The sequence below is a fragment of the Budorcas taxicolor genome, chromosome 6 (assembly GCF_023091745.1).
Source record: "Budorcas taxicolor isolate Tak-1 chromosome 6, Takin1.1, whole genome shotgun sequence".
Taxonomy (NCBI): domain Eukaryota; kingdom Metazoa; phylum Chordata; class Mammalia; order Artiodactyla; family Bovidae; genus Budorcas; species Budorcas taxicolor.
In genome coordinates, this window is record NC_068915.1 from 26440299 (window position 1) to 26461493 (window position 21195).

At 42.0% G+C, this 21195-nt stretch overlaps 1 pseudogene; it reads left to right on the forward strand.

Annotated features, from left to right (window-relative positions):
* Positions 1–2428: 2428 nt before the first annotated feature.
* LOC128050030 (nucleolar RNA helicase 2-like) lies at positions 2429–4777 on the forward strand (annotated as a pseudogene).
* Positions 4778–21195: the final 16418 nt, after the last annotated feature.

Sequence of the window (21195 nt, forward strand, 5' to 3'; positions counted from 1 at the left end):
CTAACATTTCAGTTTCTGAGCCTCAGGTTTCTCAACTATAAATTAGAGTTAATAGCATCTTTTGGGGATAATTGCAAAGATCAAATGAGAGAGTGTGTTTGAAAATGCAGCATAAAGCTCTATGCACCTTATGAATTTTTTGATATGTGATTTTATTCCAATTTTTTAGCAAAGAGCTTGAAATTCACTGAGGTGAAGGCTATACCTCTAATAAGAAACAAACAAGGATTTGAACTAAGTCTAATCCCAAACCTCTGATCTTTTTTTTAAAAAAAATATGCTGCCACATTCAACACATTGAAGTTGTTATTGTGACTATAATTTTTTTCACCATGCATGCTGGAAAGTTTTAACCCTGATATCAAGAGTTTCATATGACACTCCACAGGACTCAGTTTCAGCTCTCCTTAAAACCGAGCAAAGAGAAGGTACCCAGGTCTAGACTTCCTTTGGTTGCCTGTTTCTCACAGACTTGAAAAGAGGACACAGCACACGTGTGAATGCCTGTCACTGTGGCACCAGCAGCCATTACTCAGTGTGTTCTTTGAACACTAAACAATGCAGAGTGAAGAACGCATCCTGTGTTTATTCTTTGTCCATTGTTCTCCTGTGCCCCACAACTCAAGGTCTTACAGCAACGTATGGTTGCAAGTGGCTTCAGAGAGTCCTTTCCAACAAGATGATACAATAAAAAGTTACAACCTCCTGACCCTAACCAGCAAAGAAGAATATGCTCATTGTCTATCAGATGAAGTTACTCATGAAAAATCATATCTATTAGGAAAGCCTGAAAACACACTTCCAAAGGGGAGGGAAAGAATGGAATGTTTTCCTGCTTTCTTGCCTTAGACATCTTTAAGTTGGTGTATATCTTGAATTTGAGGAGCACAGTTTCCTTACAAGGAAAAAACACTTCTTTGTTGATTTGGTTTCTCCTTTGGCATCTTTCTTGTAGCCGGCTGTGCAACTTCTATTAATTAACTTAGTGATTCCTCAGTTGCTGCAATATGGGAGGTTCTGATTAGAATACCTATAAATAGCACGGCAGGCATACGATTCACACATGCAACTTCTAACATATAAAAACTGAAGGTGTGCCATCTATCATTACTGTGTGTGTCTTCAGGCACCTCCTTTCCTTGATTGCTGAAGACCTACGCTCTCCTTCTAGCCCAGCACTTGGTGCCTGGCACATGGGAGAGTTGCCCACACCCTCCTTGAAAGGGGCCACAGGTAACAAAGCTCAGAGGCCAGAGCATGGCACTGTAGTCAGCTCAAGGATTGAACTTTGATTTCAAAGCTGTTTACAATTTAGAATACAAAATAATTATGGGAGCACTAGTGCACTTCTGACTACTGGTTCATAGGCCTGGATTTGGGTTACTTTCTTTTTTCTATAATTTTTTAAAGTTGATATATTGTATTTTCATTTTTATTCAGTTCAAGAAAAAATTTTCTTTCATCTTCTTCTTTTCTTTTTGGCTGCACTGTATGTGGGAATCTTAATTCCCTGACCAGGGATCAAACCTGTGCCCCCTGCAGTGGAAATGTGGTGTTTTAACCACTGGACCATCAGAGAAGTCCCTGTTCTTTTTTAATTATTATCAAAAAATGATCTTTTCTTTCTGGTATGTGTTCTATCTATGCCCAGTGTAGACAGAATTTTAGAAAATAATAGCAAAAGAAGGAAAAAGAAAACCATATTTTTACTCTCAGAGGAAACTTTTTGTTGTGCATGTTTCAAAACGTACAGAAGGGTGCAGCTAACACTGTCACGCGCTACATGATGTTCAGTCGCTCCAGTTGTGTCCGACTCTGTGCAGCTCTGTGACTGTAGCCCACCAGCACCTCTGTCCACGAGATTCTCCAGGCCAAGAATACCAGAGTGGGTTACCGTGCCTTCCTCCAGGGATTCTTCCTCACCCAGGGATCACAACCCACATCTCCTGTGTTTCCTGCCTCGCCAGCAGATTCTTTACCCACTGAGCCACCTTGGCTCTCCAGTCACTCAGTCAAGTCCAGCTCCTTGCATCCCCATGGGGTTGCAACTCCAGGCTTCCCTGTCCTTCACTGTCTCCCTGAGTTTGCTCAGACTCGTGTCAATTGAGTTAGGCCATCCAACCATCTCATCTTCTGTCATCACTTTCTCCTCCTGCCCTCAGTCTTTCTCAGCCTTAGCATCTTTTCCAATGAATAGACGCTTTTCACATCAGGCGCCAAAGCTTCAGCTCCAGCATCAGTCCTTCCAATAAATACTCAGGGTTGACTTCCTTTGAGAAGCCCAATACTGTCATACCTCACATATAATTTTAGCTTTAGAGGTAGGTTGAATATTTTTTCATGTCAGCAAGTATTCATCTGCAGAATGATTGTTAATGAAAGTGTCTTAGTCTATAGATAGTGTAGACAATAATGCAGAGAACGCGTTATGCAGATACATTATGCAGATAGTGTAGGTAATGCACAATAATTGATACAACCAATTCCCTCCTTTCAGGTATTTAGATTATTTCTAATTTCTCACTATTTTAAACTATGATGTGATAATTATCTTTGTAGAAACATTATTTCCTTCCCTTGTATACCCAGAAGTGAAATTGCCGGGTGAAATAAGTGTGTATTAAGTTTGTTGGTCCATAAGAAATAAATGGCGAAATTCGAGAGAAAAGCCCCAACTTCAGGAATGGATTCCCTGATTCTGGACCTGACTCCAACTCCAAGGAAGCTGCCAGTTAAGAAAACAGTGAGTTAGAGCAGGAAATGACTGTGGAGCAAAAAGAAAGAGCTTTCTCTAATTTTCCCATATCTGAAGAAACTACTACAGTTCTCAAAGCCTGTGGGTTGACCTTCCTGTTTCCTATACAAGCAAAGACGTTTCACCATGTCTATAGGGGGAAGGATTTGATTGCACAGGAGTGGACAGGAACTGGAAAGACATTCTCCTTTGCTATCCCTTTGGTTGAGAAACTTCTTGGAGAACTGCAAGACCAGAAGAGAGCCAGTGCCCCTGAGGTACTGGTTCTTGCACCCACAAAGGATAAGTAGAGACTTCAGTGACATCACAAATAAGCTGGCAGTGGCTTGTTTTTATGGTGAAACTCCCTATGGAGGACAAGTTGAATGCACACAGAATGGGATCGATATCCTGGTTGGGACACCAGGTCGTATCAAAGACCATCTGCAGAATGGCAAGCTAGATCTCACCAGACTTGAGCATGTTGTCCCAGATGAAGATGACCAGATGTTGGATACGGGCTTTGCTGATCAAGTGGAAGAGATTTTATGTGTGGCATACAAGAAAGATTCAGAAGACAATCCCCAAACTTTGCTTTTTTCTGCAACTTGCCCCTATTGGGTGTATAATGTTGCTAAGAAATACATGAAATCGACATATGAACAAGTGGATCTGATTGGTAAAAAGATGCAGAAACCTGCAATAACTGTAGAGCATTTGGCTCTCAAGTGCCACTGGACTCAGAGGGTGGCAGTCATTGGAGATGTGATCTGAGTATACAGTGGTTTTCAAGGACGCACTATCATATTTTGTGAAATGAAGAAAGAAGCCCAGGAGTTGTCACAGAATGTGGTTGTAACACAGGATGCCCAGTCATTCAGTTCAGTGCAGTCCCTCAGTTGTGTCCGACTCTTTGCAACCCCATGAATCTCAGCACGCCAGGCCTCCCTATCCATCACCAACTCCCAGATGATGCCTTCCAGCCATCTCATCCTCTGTCATCCCCTTCTCTTCCTGCCCCCAATCCGTCCCAGCATCAGAGTCTTTTCCAATGAGTCAACTCTTCGCATGAGGTGGCCAAAGTACTGGAGTCAGTCCAGTCATTCCACAGAGACATTCCATAGAAGCAAAGGGAAATCACCCTGAAAGGTTTTAGAAATGGTGATTTTGGAGTTTTGGTTACAGCCAGTGTTGCTGCACATGGGTTAGACATCCCTGAGGTTGACCTGGTTGCTCAGAGCTCTCCACCAAAGGATGTTGAATCCTACATTCATGGTTCTGGGCGAACAAGAGAGCTGGGAGGACCAGGGTTTGCATCTGCTTTTACCAGCACAAAGAGGAATACCAGTTAGCCCAAGTGGAGCAAAAAGTGGGAATTAAATTTAAATGAATAGGTGTTCCTTTTGCAACAGAAATAATAAAAGCTTCTAGCAAAGATGCCATCAGGCTCTTGGCCTCTGTGCCTCCCACTCTGATCGGTCACTTCAAGAGGTCAGCTGAGAAGCTGATTCTGGCAGCAGCCCTGGCCCACTTTTCCGGTGCCACGTCGGTAGACCAGCACTCCTTGATCAACTCAGAAGCAGGCTTTTTGACCATGATCTTGTGGTGCTCAATTGAAATGCCAAACATTAGTTATGTTTGGAAAGAACTTAAACAGCAGCTGGGTGAGGATATTGATTTCAAAGTGAAGGGAATGGTCTTAAAGGAAAGCAGGGTGTTTGCTTTGATGTCCCTACTGCATCAGTAACAGAAGTACGGGAAAAGTGGCATGATTCACGGCACTGGCAGCTTTCTGTGGCCACGGAGCAACCAGAGCTAGCAGGTCCATGGGAAGGATATCACAGCTTCCGAGGACAGCAGGAAGGCAATCAAGGCTTCAGGGGATAGCGCGAGGGCAACCGAGGTGTCAGGGGACAGCGGGAAAGAAGTAGAAGCTTCAGGGAACAGAGATCAGGAGGTGGCAACAAAAGTAACAGGTTCCACAACAAAGGCCAGAAGCATTTGCACAGTAATTTGGACAGTAATAAAGCATTTGGACAGTAATTTGAAGTAGAGGATTTATTTGGCAAAAACAGAACTATGTTCAACAATGTGGAACTGAACATTATTTTTCATACAAAGTATTTTTGTATTTTTCATACAGAAATATCATTTGTCTTTCATTTTACATGTGTGTATATTTAATCAACAAGAGCTTTTAACGTTTAGATTGTGAATCTTTGTTAAATCTTTTTAATATTTTTCACCTTTGTCATTTTGTTTATAATAGATTTCTCCCTCCAAAGACTGATTAGCCAGTTCTTTTGTTTTTATCTTGGACACTTAATTTATCTGGAATTTAGTTTGAATTATACTTCAAAGTTGGAGAAAGCGATGGCACCCCACTCCAGTACTCTTGCCTGGAAAATCCCATGGACGGAGGAGCCTGGAAGGCTGCAGTCCGTGGGGTCGCTGAGAGTTGGACACGACTCAGTGACTTCACTTTCACTTTTCACTTTCATGCATTGGAGAAGGAAAGGGCAACCCACTCCAATGTTCTTGCCTGGAGAATCCCAGGGACAGGGGAGTCTGGTGGGCTGCCGTCTATGGGGTCGCACAGAGTCGGACATGACTGAAGCGACTTAGCAGCAGCAGCAGCAGCATACTTCAAAGTAAAGATCTAATATCATTTTTTTTCCCAAAGACGTAACCAATTTTCTCACAATCATTTATTGAACAATCTACTTTTATCATATATTAAATACTAATGAATCATCAGGTTTGATGTTGTTTCTTTCTTTTTCTTTAATTTAATTTTTTTGGCTGCTCTGTATGGCTTACAGGATCTTAGTTCCCCAACCAGCGATTGAACCTGGGCCCTTGGCAGTGAAAGCCCAGAATCCTAACCACTAGGCAACCAGGGAACTTCCCTCAGTTTTTTGTTTTTAGATTTTTGTTAGGGTATAGTTGATTTATAGCATTGTATTAGTTTTAGGTGTATAGTAAAGTGAAACTGTTATATCAATATACGTACATATATTCACTCTTTTTCAGATTTTTTTTCCCATATAGGCCACTATGCAGTATTGAGTAGAATTTCCTATGCTGTGCAGTAGGCCCTTATTAGTTATCTATTTTATATATGGTAGTATGTATATGTCAGTCCCAATCTTCCAATTTATCTTTCACACCCCCTTACCCCCTGTACCCATAAAAATAAAGATGCTTATTTTCTACACCTGTGACTCTATTTCTTTTTTTGTAGGAGAGTTCATTTGTATCTTTTTTTTTAAGATTCTGCATATCAGATATTGTCTTTCTCTGTCTGACTTCATTCAGTATGACAGTCTCTAGGTCCACTCATGTCGCTGCAAATGGCATTGTTTTGTTCTCTTTTATGACTAATAGTCCTTGCATATGTGTACACATCTTCTTTCTTCATTCCTCTGTTGACGGACGTTTAGGTCACTTCTATGTCCTGCCTTTTCTAAATAGTGTTGCAATGGACATTGAGGTGTATGTATCTTTTTGAAGTATGATTTTTCTCTGGATATACGCCCACAGTGGGGTTGCTGGATCACATGGTAGTTCTGTTTTTAGTTTTTTAAGGAGCCTCTGTACTGTTATCCATAGTGGCTGTACCAGTTTATGTTCCCACCAATAGTGTAGGAAGGTTTCCTTTACTCCACATTCTCTCTAGCGTTAACTGTTTGTAGATTTTTTGATGATGGCCATTCTTGCCAGTGTGAAGTGTTACTTCATTGTAACTTTTATTCACATTTCTCTAATAATTAGTGATGTCCCTCGGGTTTGTTTTTAATGAAGAAGCAAGGCAGGGCAGATAAGCCCTTTAGCACATGGCAAGGGCTGTTGTCTTAGTCATGACTGTTCCTGTGAAGCATGACTACAGACTGGAAACGAAGGGATGAAACTTTAAAATGTAAGTGAAAAAAATTTAAAGATTAATAAAATGTAGATTGTTATTCTCAAGTGTCTAAAAGATGCTGAGATATAGCTTTCTCCCAAATTTTCTTTGATGTGGTTGTTTTTAAAAATGTGGCCTCAATTTAATGAGTACACATAAATTATATATACATTAAAATTTTTTTCTCTTATTAGTCCACACAAGCGCTCTTCATAAATAATGTATTATTAAGAAATCTCTTCTAGTACAATCAATTTGTGATTGGTTACAAATGCGTAGCAGGTAAGTATATTAAAGCTAGAGATCCATTGTTGGGATTTTTTAATTCAAATAAAAATAGGAGAAAAGATGTCCCTTATCCCTTTCATTAGGTCCAGTGCTAAACTATCCATAACTGACAAATTTTATTTTAGTGACACTTAAAAAAGTGTCACTAAATAGTCACTTCTCTAAGTGACACTTAGAGAAGATTCCATATTGTCCCTTGGTATAATCCATTTTCACATTTAATGTGAGATTTTCACTTTTGATACAGATTTTCATTAATACAGAAATCCCTCATGCAGCAGTTTAAGCTGTATCTCACTTTTTTTAAAAAAAAAAGCAATATATTGAGTATAGTTCCCTCTGTTATATAATAAATCCTTGTTGTTTATTGTTTTCTGAATAGCAGTGTATATCCGTTAATCCCATACTCCTAATTTATCCATTCTGCCCCCTCTTTCCCCTTTGGTAACCAGAAGTTTGCTTTCTATGTCTGTGTCTGTTTCTATTTTGTGAATAAGTTCACTTGTATAATTTTTTAGATTCCATGTGTAAGTGCTGTTATATGATGTTTGTCTTTCTCTTTCTGGCTTAGTGCGGTGATCTCTAGGTTTATCCATGTTGCTGCTCACGGCAGTGTTTCACTGTTTTTAATGGCTGAGCGATTCCATATGTACCACATCTTTATCCATTCATCTGACATTTAGGTTGCTTCCATATCTTGTCTACTGTGAAAGGTGCTACAATGAACATTTGGATGCAGGTATCTTTTCAAATTAGACTTTTTGCCTTTTATGGGTATATGCCGAGAAGTGGGATTGCTGGATCATGCGGTAGCTCTATTTTTAGTTTTTTTAAGGAACCTCCATACTGTTCTCCACAGTGGCTATGCTAATATACATTCTCACCAACAGTGTCGGAGGGTTCTCTTTTCTTTGCACCCTCTCCACCATTTATTATTTGAAGATTTTTTGATGATAGCCATTCTGACAGGTATGAGGTAATACCTCACAGTAGTTTTTATTTGCATTTCTTTAATAACGATGTTGAGCATGTTTTCATGAGCTTGTTGGCTATCTGTATGTCTCTTTGGAGAAATGTCTATTTAGGTCTTTTGCCCATTTTTTGATTGAGTTTTTTTTTTTTTAATTGAGTTGTATGAGCTGTTTGTATATTTTGGAAAAAGAGCCCTTGTCCATCACATCATTTGCAAAATTTTCCACCAGTCTGTAAGTTTTCTTTTCGTTTTGTTTATGGTTTCCTTTGCTGTGCAAAGGCTTACTAATTTGTTTAGGCCCCATCTGTTAATTTTGCTTTTATTTCTTTTGCCTTGGGAGAATGAGCTAAGAAAATACTGCTGCAATTTATGTTGGAGAATAGGCAAAAGCCTATGTTCTTGTCCAGGAGTTTTATGGTGTCACGTTTTATACTTAAGTCTTTAAGCCACTTTGAAGCCGTTTAACCTTTTTTGTAAACTTAATTCTTAAATAGTGACTTTCTTCAGGCTATTGTCCCTCAGGCTTCATTTCTCCAAGTTGAACAATCCCAACCCAATATGCAGACCAAATCAATATACTTTCTCTTATATTTATCTGGTGTGCAAGAACATCTGAGGAGCCACTGACACTAACTGAGACTCAAAGAGCCTGCCCTCACACTCATACACACAAACCTATGAACAGGTGACATTCCCTCATTTAAAAAAAAATATTTAAGATTGACTCCAAATTTTCCATTTTAATTTTGGCAAAATGTCTTTTATTCTGCCGAAACGAAGACAAACTATAATACACTGAGTTGGCATTTCATCTTAGTCAAAAATCTGAGCGAAGCCCAAGAGGATCCCTCACCATAGAGGGGCCACAGCTTGGCTGTGGGGAGGCAGAGAATTGCCAGGCCATGTTGGTGGTTGAATATAAGTTTCCAGCACTTGCTGTCATTGTGCATAGAGCTCTGCTCTGAGTCTGAGCTTTCAGGAAGGAGTTTATCCTTTCTTAGGATGCAAGAGCAAACAAATGACGCATCCATGTTAATAGAGAGGATGGATACACAAAGAATTCCAGCTGCAGAGCTGCGTGCTTGGGTGTAGGAATGGCAAATGACATGGGACAGAATCCCAGTGCGAATTTGTTGTAAAGACAGATTCAGTAGGTTTGAGGGCTATATTGTAGGTCAAAGGACCTTAAGCAAATAACTAGGCACAAGGGAGGTTAGTCACATTTGGGCTTTCCATAGAGGGATCTACAGCCCAGATGCCTCGTCAACATCTTTGAGAGATGATTTTGTTCCGTAGGCCCATTTTCCTCCACCGCATCTCTTCATCCATAGCTATATGCCTTCCTAATTCCTATTGGCCCTGGGGGGTGGGGAGGGGAGCTTTAGGTGTGGGGCCCAGAGACTCTCTGTGTGGAGTCAACTCATTTCAGGTGGGTCTTGACTGATATGAGACGATGCCTGGGGTAAGAATACTAGGGAATTTAATAACTTTACACTGGTTGCCTAGTGAAAACTGGCTGAGTGACTGCACAGGTGTCCTGCTCGTTCTTTCATCCTTAACATATAGATTTGCCTTGAGATCTCCCCACTTACACCTACTTACTCCTCAAGAGGGAAGTCTGGAAGGACACACGCATCATCTAGTTTAAAGAACTGTCCTGATGAACCGTGCTATCTCTGCAGTTTGAGCTGGTCAGAGCTCCAAGATGGGCAAGTCCTCAGGTCCAGGGTCTTAGCCAAATGTGTGGCTGAGTTTTTTGGCAAGCTAATGCTTTGGCACTCCTTCAACTAATAGTTCAAAAATACTCTAGACTCTTCAGGTCACTAGTTGAGGGAGATGCCAAGAGCTTGGGTAGAGATGTAGGACATGAAGCAACACTCAGGGTCTCCTCTCTTAACCCAGAAGTTCTGCTCTGGCCTGGCTTCACTAAGGAAAACTAAAATTTAGTCATTAATTGCACTTGTCTTCCTTAGAAAATGGTTAGTTGGCCAACTATTCTTGTTTCTGTTTATAAGGATGCCTCTTAGAGGTTCTAATTCCCAGCACAGGGAACTTTATGTCTTTGAACCAGAGCTTGCTTTCTCTGAGAAGTTTGGTGAATAAATTTTCACCCTCTCATTGTATTTTCAGTGGTTTGTTTTTTTAAATACACACATTGGATCTCGTGGAAATTTTCCTACTGGCCCATATCATGGTGTAATCTACATGGGCAGAGCTTCCTATTGGCCACCTCTGCTCTATTACTTTTTGAGTTAGCTCAGGGCAAACAGAAAAGGGTATAAGGACAACTTACTTCATAACCAATTCAAAGCAATTTACAGAATGCTCTGTTCCAGGTTTTGTCCTCAAACTGCATCAGGCAGGAAGTGTTTTTCAGCAGGTGGTTTAAGCTCTGAGGGATTGTTTTCTTTTAGGAAACAATCTCTTATCACCAAAAAGCTTGAGGCCCCAGGAAAGGTCTTTATTATTTTAACTTGGGCACATGGTGTTTGTCCAGCTGCTCTGAACTTTCATGGCGTGAGGGCAGCAGCTGGGGATGGGAACAGCCCTTGAAGGTGACCGAGGGAGCCTTCTGGGAGGGGAAGCAGCCTCTGGACAGAACCACGAAGAACAAAGGGTGCCTGCATTCTTATGGCCCTTGCTGGTGAACCCACTTCATGGTAGTGACAGCGAAAGGCCACCCTGTCAGCAGTTTGTGGCACAATCTTCAGGGAAATGAGTTCCTTCAGGGAAATCTTCATCAGGTTCAGTTCAGTTCAGATGCTCAGTCATGTCCGACTCTTTGCGGACCCCATGAATTGCAGCACATCAGGCTGCCCTGTCCATCACCAACTCCCGGAGTTCACTCAGACTCATGTCCATCGAGTCGGTGATGCCATCCAGCCATCTCATCTTCTGTCATCCCCTTCTCCTCCTGCCCTCAATCCCTCCCAGCATCAGAGTCTTTTCCATTGAGTCAACTCTTCGCATGAGGTGGCCAAAGTATTGGAGCTTCAGCTTCAGCATCAGTCCTTCCAATGAACACCCAGGAATTGATCTCCTTTAGAATGGACTGGTTGGATCTCTTTGCAGTCCAAGGGACTCTCAAGAGTCTTCTCCAACACCACACTTCAAAAGCATCAATTCTTTGGCGCTCCGCTTTCTTCACAGTCCAACTCTCACATCCATACATGACCACTGGAAAAATCATAGCCTTGACTGAACGAATCTTTGTTGGCAAAGTAATGTCTCTGCTTTTCAAAATGCTATCTAGGTTGGTCACAGCTTTCCTTCCAAGGAGTAAGCGTCTTTTCATTTCATGGCTGCAGTCACCATCTGCAGTGATTTTGGCGCCCCAAAAAATAAAGTCTGACACTGTTTCAAATGTTTCCCCATCTATTTGCCATGAAGTGATGGGACCAGATGCCATGATCTTCGTTTTCTGAATGTTGAGCTTTAAGCCAGCTTTTTCACTCTCGTCTTTTACTTTCATCAAGAGGCTTTTTAGTTCCTCTTCACTTTCTGCCATAAGGGTGGTGTCATCTGCATATCTGAGGTTATTGATATTTCCCCCGGCCATCTTGATTCCAGCTTGTGCTTCTTCCAGCCCAGCGTTTCTCATGATGTACTCTGCATAGAAGTTAAATAAGCAGGGTGACAATATACAGCCTTGACATACTCCTTTTCCTATTTGGAACCAGTCTGTTGTTCCATGTCCAGTTCTAACTGTTGCTTCCTGACCTGCATACAGATTTCTCAAGAGGCAGGTCAGGTGGTCTGGTATTCCCATCTCTTGAAGAATTTTCCACAGTTTATTGTGATCCACACAGTCAAAGACTTTGGCATAGTCAATAAAGCAGAAATAGATGTTTTTCTGGAACTCTCTTGCTTTTTCGATGCTCCAGCAGATGTTGGCAATTTGATCTCTGGTTCCTCTGCCTTTTCTAAAACCAGCTTGAACATCTGGAAGTTCATGGTTCACGAATTGCTGAAGCCTGGCTTGGAGAGTTTTGAGCATTACTTTACTAGCATGTGAGATGAGTGCAATTGTGTGGTAGTTTGAGCATTCTTTGGCATTCCCTTTCTTTGGGATGGGAATGAAAACTGACCTTTTCCAGTCCTGTGGCCACTGCTGAGTTTTCCAAATTTGCTGGCATCTAGAGTGCAGCACTTTCACAGCATCATCTTTCAGGATTTGAAATAGCTCAACTGGAATTCCATCACCTCCACTAGCTTTGTTCGTAGTGATGCTTTCTAAGGCCCACTTGACTTCACATTCCAGGATGTCTGGCTCTAGGTGAGTGATCTCACCATCGTGATTATCTGTGTCATGAAGATCTTTTTTGTACAGTTCTTCTGTGTGTTCTTGCCACTTCTTCTTAATATCTTCTGTTTCTGTGAGGTCCAGACCATTTCTGTCCTTTATTGTGCCCATCTTTGCATGAAATGTTCCCTTGATATCTCTAATTTTCTTGAAGAGATCTCTAGTCTTTCCCATTCTGTTGTTTTCCTCTATTTCTTTTCATTGATCTCTGAGGAAGGCTTTCTTATCTCTCCTTACTATTCTTAGGAACTCTGCATTCAGATGCTTATATCTTTCCTTTTCTCCTTGGCTTTTCACTTCTCTTCTTATCACAGCTATTTGTAAGGCCTCCCCAGACAGCCATTTTGCTTTTTTGCATTTCTTTTTTTTGGGAATGGTCTTGATCCCTGTCTCCTGTACAATGTCACCAACCTCTGTCCATAGTCCATCAGGCACTCTATCAGGTCTAGGCCCTTAAATCTATTTCTCACTTCCACTGTATAATCATAAGGGATTTGATCAGGAGGTCAGGAGGTGTGGTGGTGAGGAGATACCCCTCATCCAAGGTAAGGAGCAGTGGCTGCACTTTGCTGAAGCAGCCATGAAGAGATACCCACGTCCAAGGGAAGAGAAACCCAAGTAAGATGGTAGGTGTTGCAAGAGGGCATCACAGGACAGACACACTGAAACCATAATCACAGAAAACTAGCCAATCTGATCACACGGACCATAGCCTTGTCTAACTCAACGAAACTAAGCCATGCCATGTGGGGCCACCCAAGACAGATGGGTCATGATGGAGAGGTCTGACAGAATGTGGTCCAGGGAATGGACCAGGGAATGTGGTCCAGGGAATGTGGAGAAGGGAATGGCAAACCACTTCAGTATTCTTGCCTTGAGAGCCCCATGAACAGTATGAAAAGGCAAAATGATAGGATACTGAAAGAGGAACTCCCCAGGTTGGTAAGTGCCCAATATGCTACTGGAGATCGTTGGAGAAATAACTCCAGAAAGAATGAAGGGATGGAGCCAAAGAAAAAACAATACCCAGCTCTGGATGTGACTGGTGATATAAGCAAGGTCCGATGCTGTAAAGAGCAATATTGCCTGGGAACCTGGAATGTCAGTTCCATGAATCAAGGCAAATTGGAAGTGGTCAAACAGGAGATGACAAGAGTGGACATCGACATTCTAGGAATCAGCGAACTAAAATGGACTGGAATGGGTGAATTTAACTCAGATGACCATTTTATCTACTATTGTAGGCAGGAATCCCTTAGAAGAAATGGAGTAGCCATCATGGTCAACAAAAGAGTCTGAAATGCAGTACTTGGATGCGATCTCAAAAAAGACAGAATGATCTCTGTTCGTTTCCAAAGCAAACCATTCAATATCATGGTAATCCAAGTCTACGCCCAAACCAGTAATGCTGAAGAAGCTGAAGTTGAATGGTTCGATGAAGACCTACAAGACCTTTTAGAACTAACACCCAAAAAAGATATCCTTTTCATTATAGGGGACTGGAATGCAAAAGTAGGAAGTCAAGAAACACCTGGAGTAACAGACAAATTTGGCCTTGGAGTATGGAATGAATTAGGGCAAAGGCTAATAGAGTTTTGCCAAGAGAACACACTGGTCCTAGCAAACAGCCTCTTCCAACAACACAAGAGAAGACTCTACACATGGACATCACCAGATGGTCAACACCAAAATCAGATTGATTCTATTCTTTGCAGCCAAAGATGGAGAAGCTCTATACAGTCAGCAAAAACAAGACTGGGAGCTGACTGTGACTCAGATCATGAGCTCCTTATTGACAAATTCAGACTTAAATTGAAGAAAGTAGGGAAAACTACTAGACCATTCAGGTATGACCTAAATCAAATCCCTTATGATTTCATCAAGAGAACGACTCAATACTTGGCCAGGTGCTAGAGTCTGCTTGAAGGACAGAGACCCCCCAGGGTGTCATACATGTCCATGCACGTATCCTTGGAGCTGTCTGGACTGTTTTCTGGCCTTTAGGGTTCAGACCTTTTCAAAAGCATTTGAAATAAAGCAGCACTGCAAGAGAAGGTCAAAATTATTTCAGCTGACTCAAGAATCCCTAGTTTAAGCAAGTCAGTCAGGGGTCCTCAACTGGATATCAGTAAGGGAACTTCCCTGGTGATTCAGACCATAAGGAATCTGCCTGCAATGCAGGAGACCTGGGTTTGATCCCTGGGTTAGGAAAAATCCCCGGGAGAAGGGAATGGCAACCCACTCCAGTATTCTTGCCTGGAGAATCCCATGGACAGAGGAGCCTGACGGGTTGCAGTCCATGGGTTCGCAGAGAGTCGGACACGACTGAGTGACTAACAGTGCACAACTACTACTAAGGTGAATTCAGTCAGTGATTAGCTTGGTTTGCAGGGTGATTTAAAAATATATATATTGCAAGCCCTGCACAAAGAAGTAATAATTCCTGCTGAAGTTCAAGATTTCTGTGGAGGCCCACAAGGGGTTCTTGGAGGAAACACATGATGGAGCAGGCTTTCTGGTAGAAGGGTTGTTCAACGCATTCCTTCCAAGCCTTGTGGCCTTGGAATAAGCTGCAGAACCAAATAGCAATGGGCCCCACCTTTGGAGTGTTTGAGCCTCTCCCCTCCTGAGTGTGGCTCAGAGCAAGATTAAGAAAGTCTCCTGTTGGCAGCAGATAAAGGGATCAGTGGAGGCAGGAGCAGCTGAGGCCTCACGAAAATTTACATAAGCCTGCTAGAAGTGGGGGCTCAGAGGCCCAGAAGGGAACCAGACCAAAAGAAAACATCTGTAATGAGCTGTGAGGGCAAGTGAGCTGCAGAGGTTGGAGCAGGCGCCTCCCCACCTACAGAACAATCAGACAGCTGCCAAAGCAAACCTTTCTCCAGTTGGGATTTCTTTTATTGTCAGGCCTCCCTTCCCAGGGCTGCCAGCCTTTGAAGTAGTCCTCAGTGTGAAAAACTAAGGGGGGTGCACACATAAGAGGGCCTTTGAAAAAGGCTTGGGGAAGTAGCTGAGCTTGGCAGAGAGCAATTGCAAGGTGAGGAGGATAAGGAAGACTTGGAGGGAGACCAGATTGGGTTGGTTGGCTGAACAACTTAGGGGTGGTGGGGCTTATTAAAGCAACAAGCCCTACAGCTCCACCAGGGTGGCCACAGCCAGCACTGTGCACATGCGTCCTACTTCAGTGTGAAATGACCTCAATGACTGCACTCCAAACTACTAAGGATCGTTTTCCTTTCGAAAAAAAAATCCTTTGTTGATCTATGTTCATGAGTAAAAAGTAATTATTTGAACATTTAACAGTGCTACTTACTGACTAGCAAAATCTAGTGAGTAAGGTATAGGTGGTAGAAAAATAATGAGAAATTCGTTCCTGGACTACTCTCCTATCTGACTCAGAAACGTGGGGCTTGTCCTTGCTCCTCTGGAGACTTGCAAGAAACAGAGTACAGAGGCAAAGAGAAAAGCAACTTTACCCTTTTAGGGCAAACCCGGAAGACTCTGGTGTACACCTGGAGAGGTTTACCAAGAGGGTATAAGTAAAGCAGGTACCTCATCAGCCCTGCCACTAACCCTGATAAACAGCTCTGAGCCTAAGAGAGGCAGAAGAGTTCACAGTTGAGGAGAAGTGTAAAATGTAGCATAAAGTCCTTGTGCGTGAGTGCCAACTTGCTCAGTCATGTTGGGCTCTTTGCGACCCCAGGGACTGTAGCCCACCAGGCTTCTCTGTCCATGGATTTCTCCAGGCAAGAATACTGGAGTGAGTTGCTGTGCCCTCCTTCAGGGCATCTTCTCAACCTAGGGACTGAGTCCATGTCGCCCCTGGCTCCTGAGATACAGGCAGATTCTTCACTGCTGAGCCATCAAGGAAGCCCATGCCCCTATATGCTGAAATGAGCCCTGTGCGGAGGATGATGTGACCAAATGTTTCCTGATGTTTGAGGGATCCAAGACTAGAGACAACTCCTGCCCTGTTTCGAGGTGTGTGTGGGGAAGGCCAGCAGGACAATGGCATGGAAGAGCTAAGTGGGAGGAGACTAGAGACCCCATCTGACGTGGGGATGGAAGGGGATCCAGAAGATTTTTCAGGTAAGGAAGTTAATTCAGAAGAAAGAGAAAGAGCAGGTCTGCTCCAGTCCAAGGGAAGGACCAGGCAGCAGGAGGGGGTGGGAGGCCCCTGCCCGTGAAGGGAGGAGGTCACTGCTGCAGTCTTAGAGGCATCACCAGCCCCACGTGCTGAGCGGCAGCAGGATACAAACCCATATGTAGGTGGGCTTTTAGCGTTTCCAGAAGTGAGACCCATGGGTAGTGTACCAAGAACTAAACTAACTCAGGTTGCCTAGCGTGGGGCTGCTATAGAAAGATCCCAGAGAGGACCTACTTTCCTCCCCTAAGGATCCCACTCAGTATTTTATATAACCCCTGGGAGTTTAGGAGAGCCACATTGGAGAAGGAAATGGCAACCCACTCCAGTGTTCTTGTCTGGAGAATCCCAGGGATGGGCGAGCCCGGTGGGCTGCCGTCTATGGGGTCACACAGAGTCGGACATGACTGAAGCAACTTAGCAGCAGCAGCAGCACCATCCTGAGGAACAAAGTGCCAGTCTATGTTCGATACAGGATACAGGATGCTTGGGGCTGGTGCGTGGGGATGACCCAGAGATGTGATATGGGGTGGGAGGTGGGAGGGGGATTCAGGATTGGGAGCTTGTATACACCCGTGGTGGATTCATGTCAATGTATGGCAAAACCAATAGAGTATTGTAAAGTAAAATAAAGTAAAAATGAAAAAATAAAATAAATTTAAAAATGCCAAAAAGAAAAAAAGAGAAGATACTGAAAAGTCACTGGCCAGCGATGAGAAGAGCCAGAGTAGCACTCAGAATGTGGCAGAGAGCTGGTTCAGCTTTAGGAACTAACACTCTTCAGGGCCCGAGGGCAAATGGAGGAAGTGCTTAAGTAAGAGAAAAGACAACTGAACTTGTCAGTCTTCCTGTCAGATAGCGCTAATACAATAAATAGATCCTTGCAGAGTGAGGAATCATTTAGTAGTGATGGCAAGTGCCCATTTTCTTGCTTCTCTTTAGATTCCAATTTACGGAGGGAGAGGTGTTCACCTCTCAGATGATTCACCTTACTCTTAAACTTATACTGTGTGGTTATAGATCAGTGGTTCTGGGGATCCCCGAAGTCCCAGACACCTTCTCAGGGTCTAGAGATCACATTATTCTTTTCTTAATACTTCTACTGCTAAGTCACTTCAGTCGTGTCCGACTCTGTGCGACCCCATAGACGGCAGCCCTCCAGGCTCCCCCGTCCCTGGGATTCTCCAGGCAAGAACACTGGAGTGGGTTGCCATTTCCTTCAATGCATGAAAGTGAAAAGTGAAAGTGAAGTCACTCAGTCGTGTCCGACTCCTCGCGACCACATGGACTGCAGCCTACCAGGCTCCTCCATCCATGGGATTTGCCAGGCAAGAGTACTGGAGTGGGTCGCCATTGCCTTCTCTGTTTGTTAATACTACTAAGACTTTATTTGCCCTTTTCATTCTCACGCTTTCTAGAGTATACAGTGGAGTTTTCTGGAGGTTGCAAGACATGTAATGTCATCAGTGCTCTGGGAGCTAATGGAATTTGTGCTTATATATTCTTGTGTTTTAAAAACTTCCTAGTGTTAATTCTAATATAAAGGCTTTCTGGAGTCCTCAACAACTTTCAGTAGCTTAAGGAGTCTTGAGACCAAAAATTTAAGAACCTGAGGTCTAGGTATAACATGAATGAAAGTAAGATATTAATTCTTACATTGGAAACTTGATGTACATTTAGTATTAGAACTGCAAATGGCTTTATTTTTATAAAAAGTATTAAATGTGACTGAATTAATTTATAAAATATTTTTCAAAATCCAGATATATTTAAATGCTTTTTAAAAATTGTTAGCTATTTGTTATAATTTGTATTTCCCTTTCGGTTTAATATCTGCTTTTAAGTATCTTAGAAGAAAAGTAATTTTAAAAAATATAATAAAAGTTCATTTCAGTTCAGTCGCTCAGTCATGTCCAACTCTTTGTGGACCCATGAGGCACGCCAGGCCTCCCTGTCCATCACCAACTCCCGGAGTCCACTCAGACTCACATCCATCGATTCAGTGATGCCATCCATCCATCTCATCCTCTGTCGTCCCCTTCTCCTCCTGCCCCCAATCCCTCCCAGCATCAGAGTCTTTTCCAATGAGTCAACTCTTCCCATGAGGTGGCCAAAGTACTGGAGTTTCAGCTTTAGCATCATTCCATCCAAAGAAATCCCAGGGCTGATCTCCTTCAGAATGGACTGGTTGGATCTCCTTGCAGTCCAAGGGACTCTCAAGAGTCTTCTCCAACACCACAGTTCAAAAGCATCAATTCTTCAGTGCTCAGCCTTCTTCACAGTCCAACTCTCACATCCATACATGACCACTGGAAAAACCATAGCCTTGACTAGACGGACCTTAGTCGGCAAAGTAATGTCTCTGCTTTTGAATATGCTATCTAGGTTGGTCATAACTTTCCTTCAAAGGAGTAAGCGTCTTTTAATTTCATGGCTGGAGTCACCATCAGCAGTGATTTTGGAGCCCCCCAAAATAAAGTCTGACACTGTTTCCACTGTTTCCCCATAAATAAAAGTACATAACAAATTTTTTTATTTCCACTAATGTACTTTTAAAATGAAAAATGTATACAAATTGTGCACCCTTTGAATGAAATTACATTTTAATTTTAATCCATCAAGTATTTGCTGTCAATAGAATGCAAGTTAAGTAAGAATCTTCATTATAACAACAGATGAGGTGGTCACCATTGTAGAAATAAGCATGAAATAAAGGCAAGAAAAATACATTTTATGGAATAATGTGTAATTAATCATAGGCAACCCCTTACCCACGGGTCTTTCAGGTCTCCTGTGCCTCACTTGCCTTCTGAAGTGGCCTACACTCTGTCTGTGGAGTGTGTTTCTCCCTGAATAAACATTTTTTCACTTTACCGTGGCTTGCTCTTGAATTCTTTCCTATGCAGAGACAAGAACCCACACTTGGCGGCTGTCCCAGGGACTTGGACGTGACCTGGGATGTGACCATCCTCTTGCACCCCACTCTCTGTCCTGCAGCAACACTTGCACTGCTTCCAATCTTGTCCCCTCAAACCCTTACCAGCTCTGAGCATTCTTTTTCTCTTTAATCTTTGTCAATTTCACAGACCACTATGAGATCTCAGGATTATTTTAATATATATTTCTTTGATTACTAGTGAAATTAAACGTATTTTATTATGTCTGTTGGCCATTTTTACACCCTTTATGAACTGTTTTTTATACTACTGTCCTTTGCCTATTTTTCAGTTGGGATAACTGGCTTTTTAAAATTGATTTTTAAGAGTATTTCTTTTTTAGAGTTATACTTTAGCCTTTAGCCTGCTTTAAAGCTTTAGCATTGCTTGGAAAAGAGTTTTTTTTTTTCTGATGAACAGATTAGAAGTGTGTGTTCATTGTAGAAAAATTAAAACCCAGAAGATACAGAGAAAGAGTAAAAATGATCCATTTTTCTACCATGTTTTCTTCTTTTTTAAAATGTACAAATTGAAAATGCTTCCATTTCTCCCCCTATATTATAACTCTGTCAACCTTCAGAATGCATTCTTTTAGCAGAACACTTATTTGCATATTAAACATATGATTTTAATTCTTCTTTCATCTTTATCATTGTCATCATCATTATGATCATGAAGAACCTTTGTAATCATTTCTATTGATTTTTTTTTTCTATTATGTTCTCTAGTTTTTCTAAGAAAGGCCACTTGCACTCCCAAGGATATATACATAACCAACTCTATATTCTTTAGAAAATGGCTTCATTAAAATAAAAAATTAGCTCTTTAATTCATCTGGAATTTATTCTGGCATATGATGTGAAGTAAACATTTAACTTTATATTGGTTACATGGTTATTCACATCCTATATTGAACTGTCTATCCCTTTTGAACTGATTTCAAAAGTCAGATTCATCATTTAATGTTTTTTTATATGCTTTTGGACTTTGCATTTTGGCCCCAGTTTTGCACATTTAAAGATCTGGCAAGACAGATATAATTGATTACTCATGTTTTTGGAAGTTTTCTGGCTATTCTTACTAGTTCACTTTTCAGAGGAATTAGTATTGGTAATTATGTTAAGCATCCATAGGTTGATTTGGGGTTCAGTTCAGTCGCTCAGTTGTGTCAGACTCTTTGCAACCCCACGGACTACAGCATGCCAGGCTTCTCTGTCCGTCACCAACTCCCAGAGTTTGCTCAAACTCGTGTCCATTGAGTCGGAGATGCCATCCAACTATCACATCCTCTGTTGTCCCCTTCTTCTCCCACCTTCAATCTTTCCCAGCATAAGGATCTTTCCCAATTAGTCAGTTCTTTGCATCAGGTAGCCAAAGTATTAGAGCTTCAGCTTCAGCATCAGTCCTTCCAATAAATATTCAGGACTGATTTCTTTTAGGATGGACTGGTTGGATCTCCTTGCAGTCCAAGGAACTCTCAAGAGTCTTCTCCAACATCACAGTTCAAAAGCATCAATTATTCGTGGCTCACTGAGCGACTTCACTTTGACTTTTCACTTTCAGGCATTGGAGAAGGAAATGGCAACCCACTCCAGTGTTCTTGCCTGGAGAATCCCAGGGACAGAGGAGCCTAGTGGGCTGCCGTCTATGGGGTTGCACAGAGTCGGACACGACTGAAGCGACTTAGCAGCAGCAGCGCCACCAACTTGCTTTATAGTCCAACTCTCACATCCATACATGACTACTGGAAAACCATAGCTTTGAATAGACAGACTTTTGTTGGCAAAGTAATGTCTCCGCTTCTTTTTTTTTTTTTTTTAACATATTCAGTGTTTTTATTTAATATTTTTAGCAGACAATTTATATACCTCCCCACCCCTTCCTTTAAGTTAGTGTTGACAATGTTCTATAAC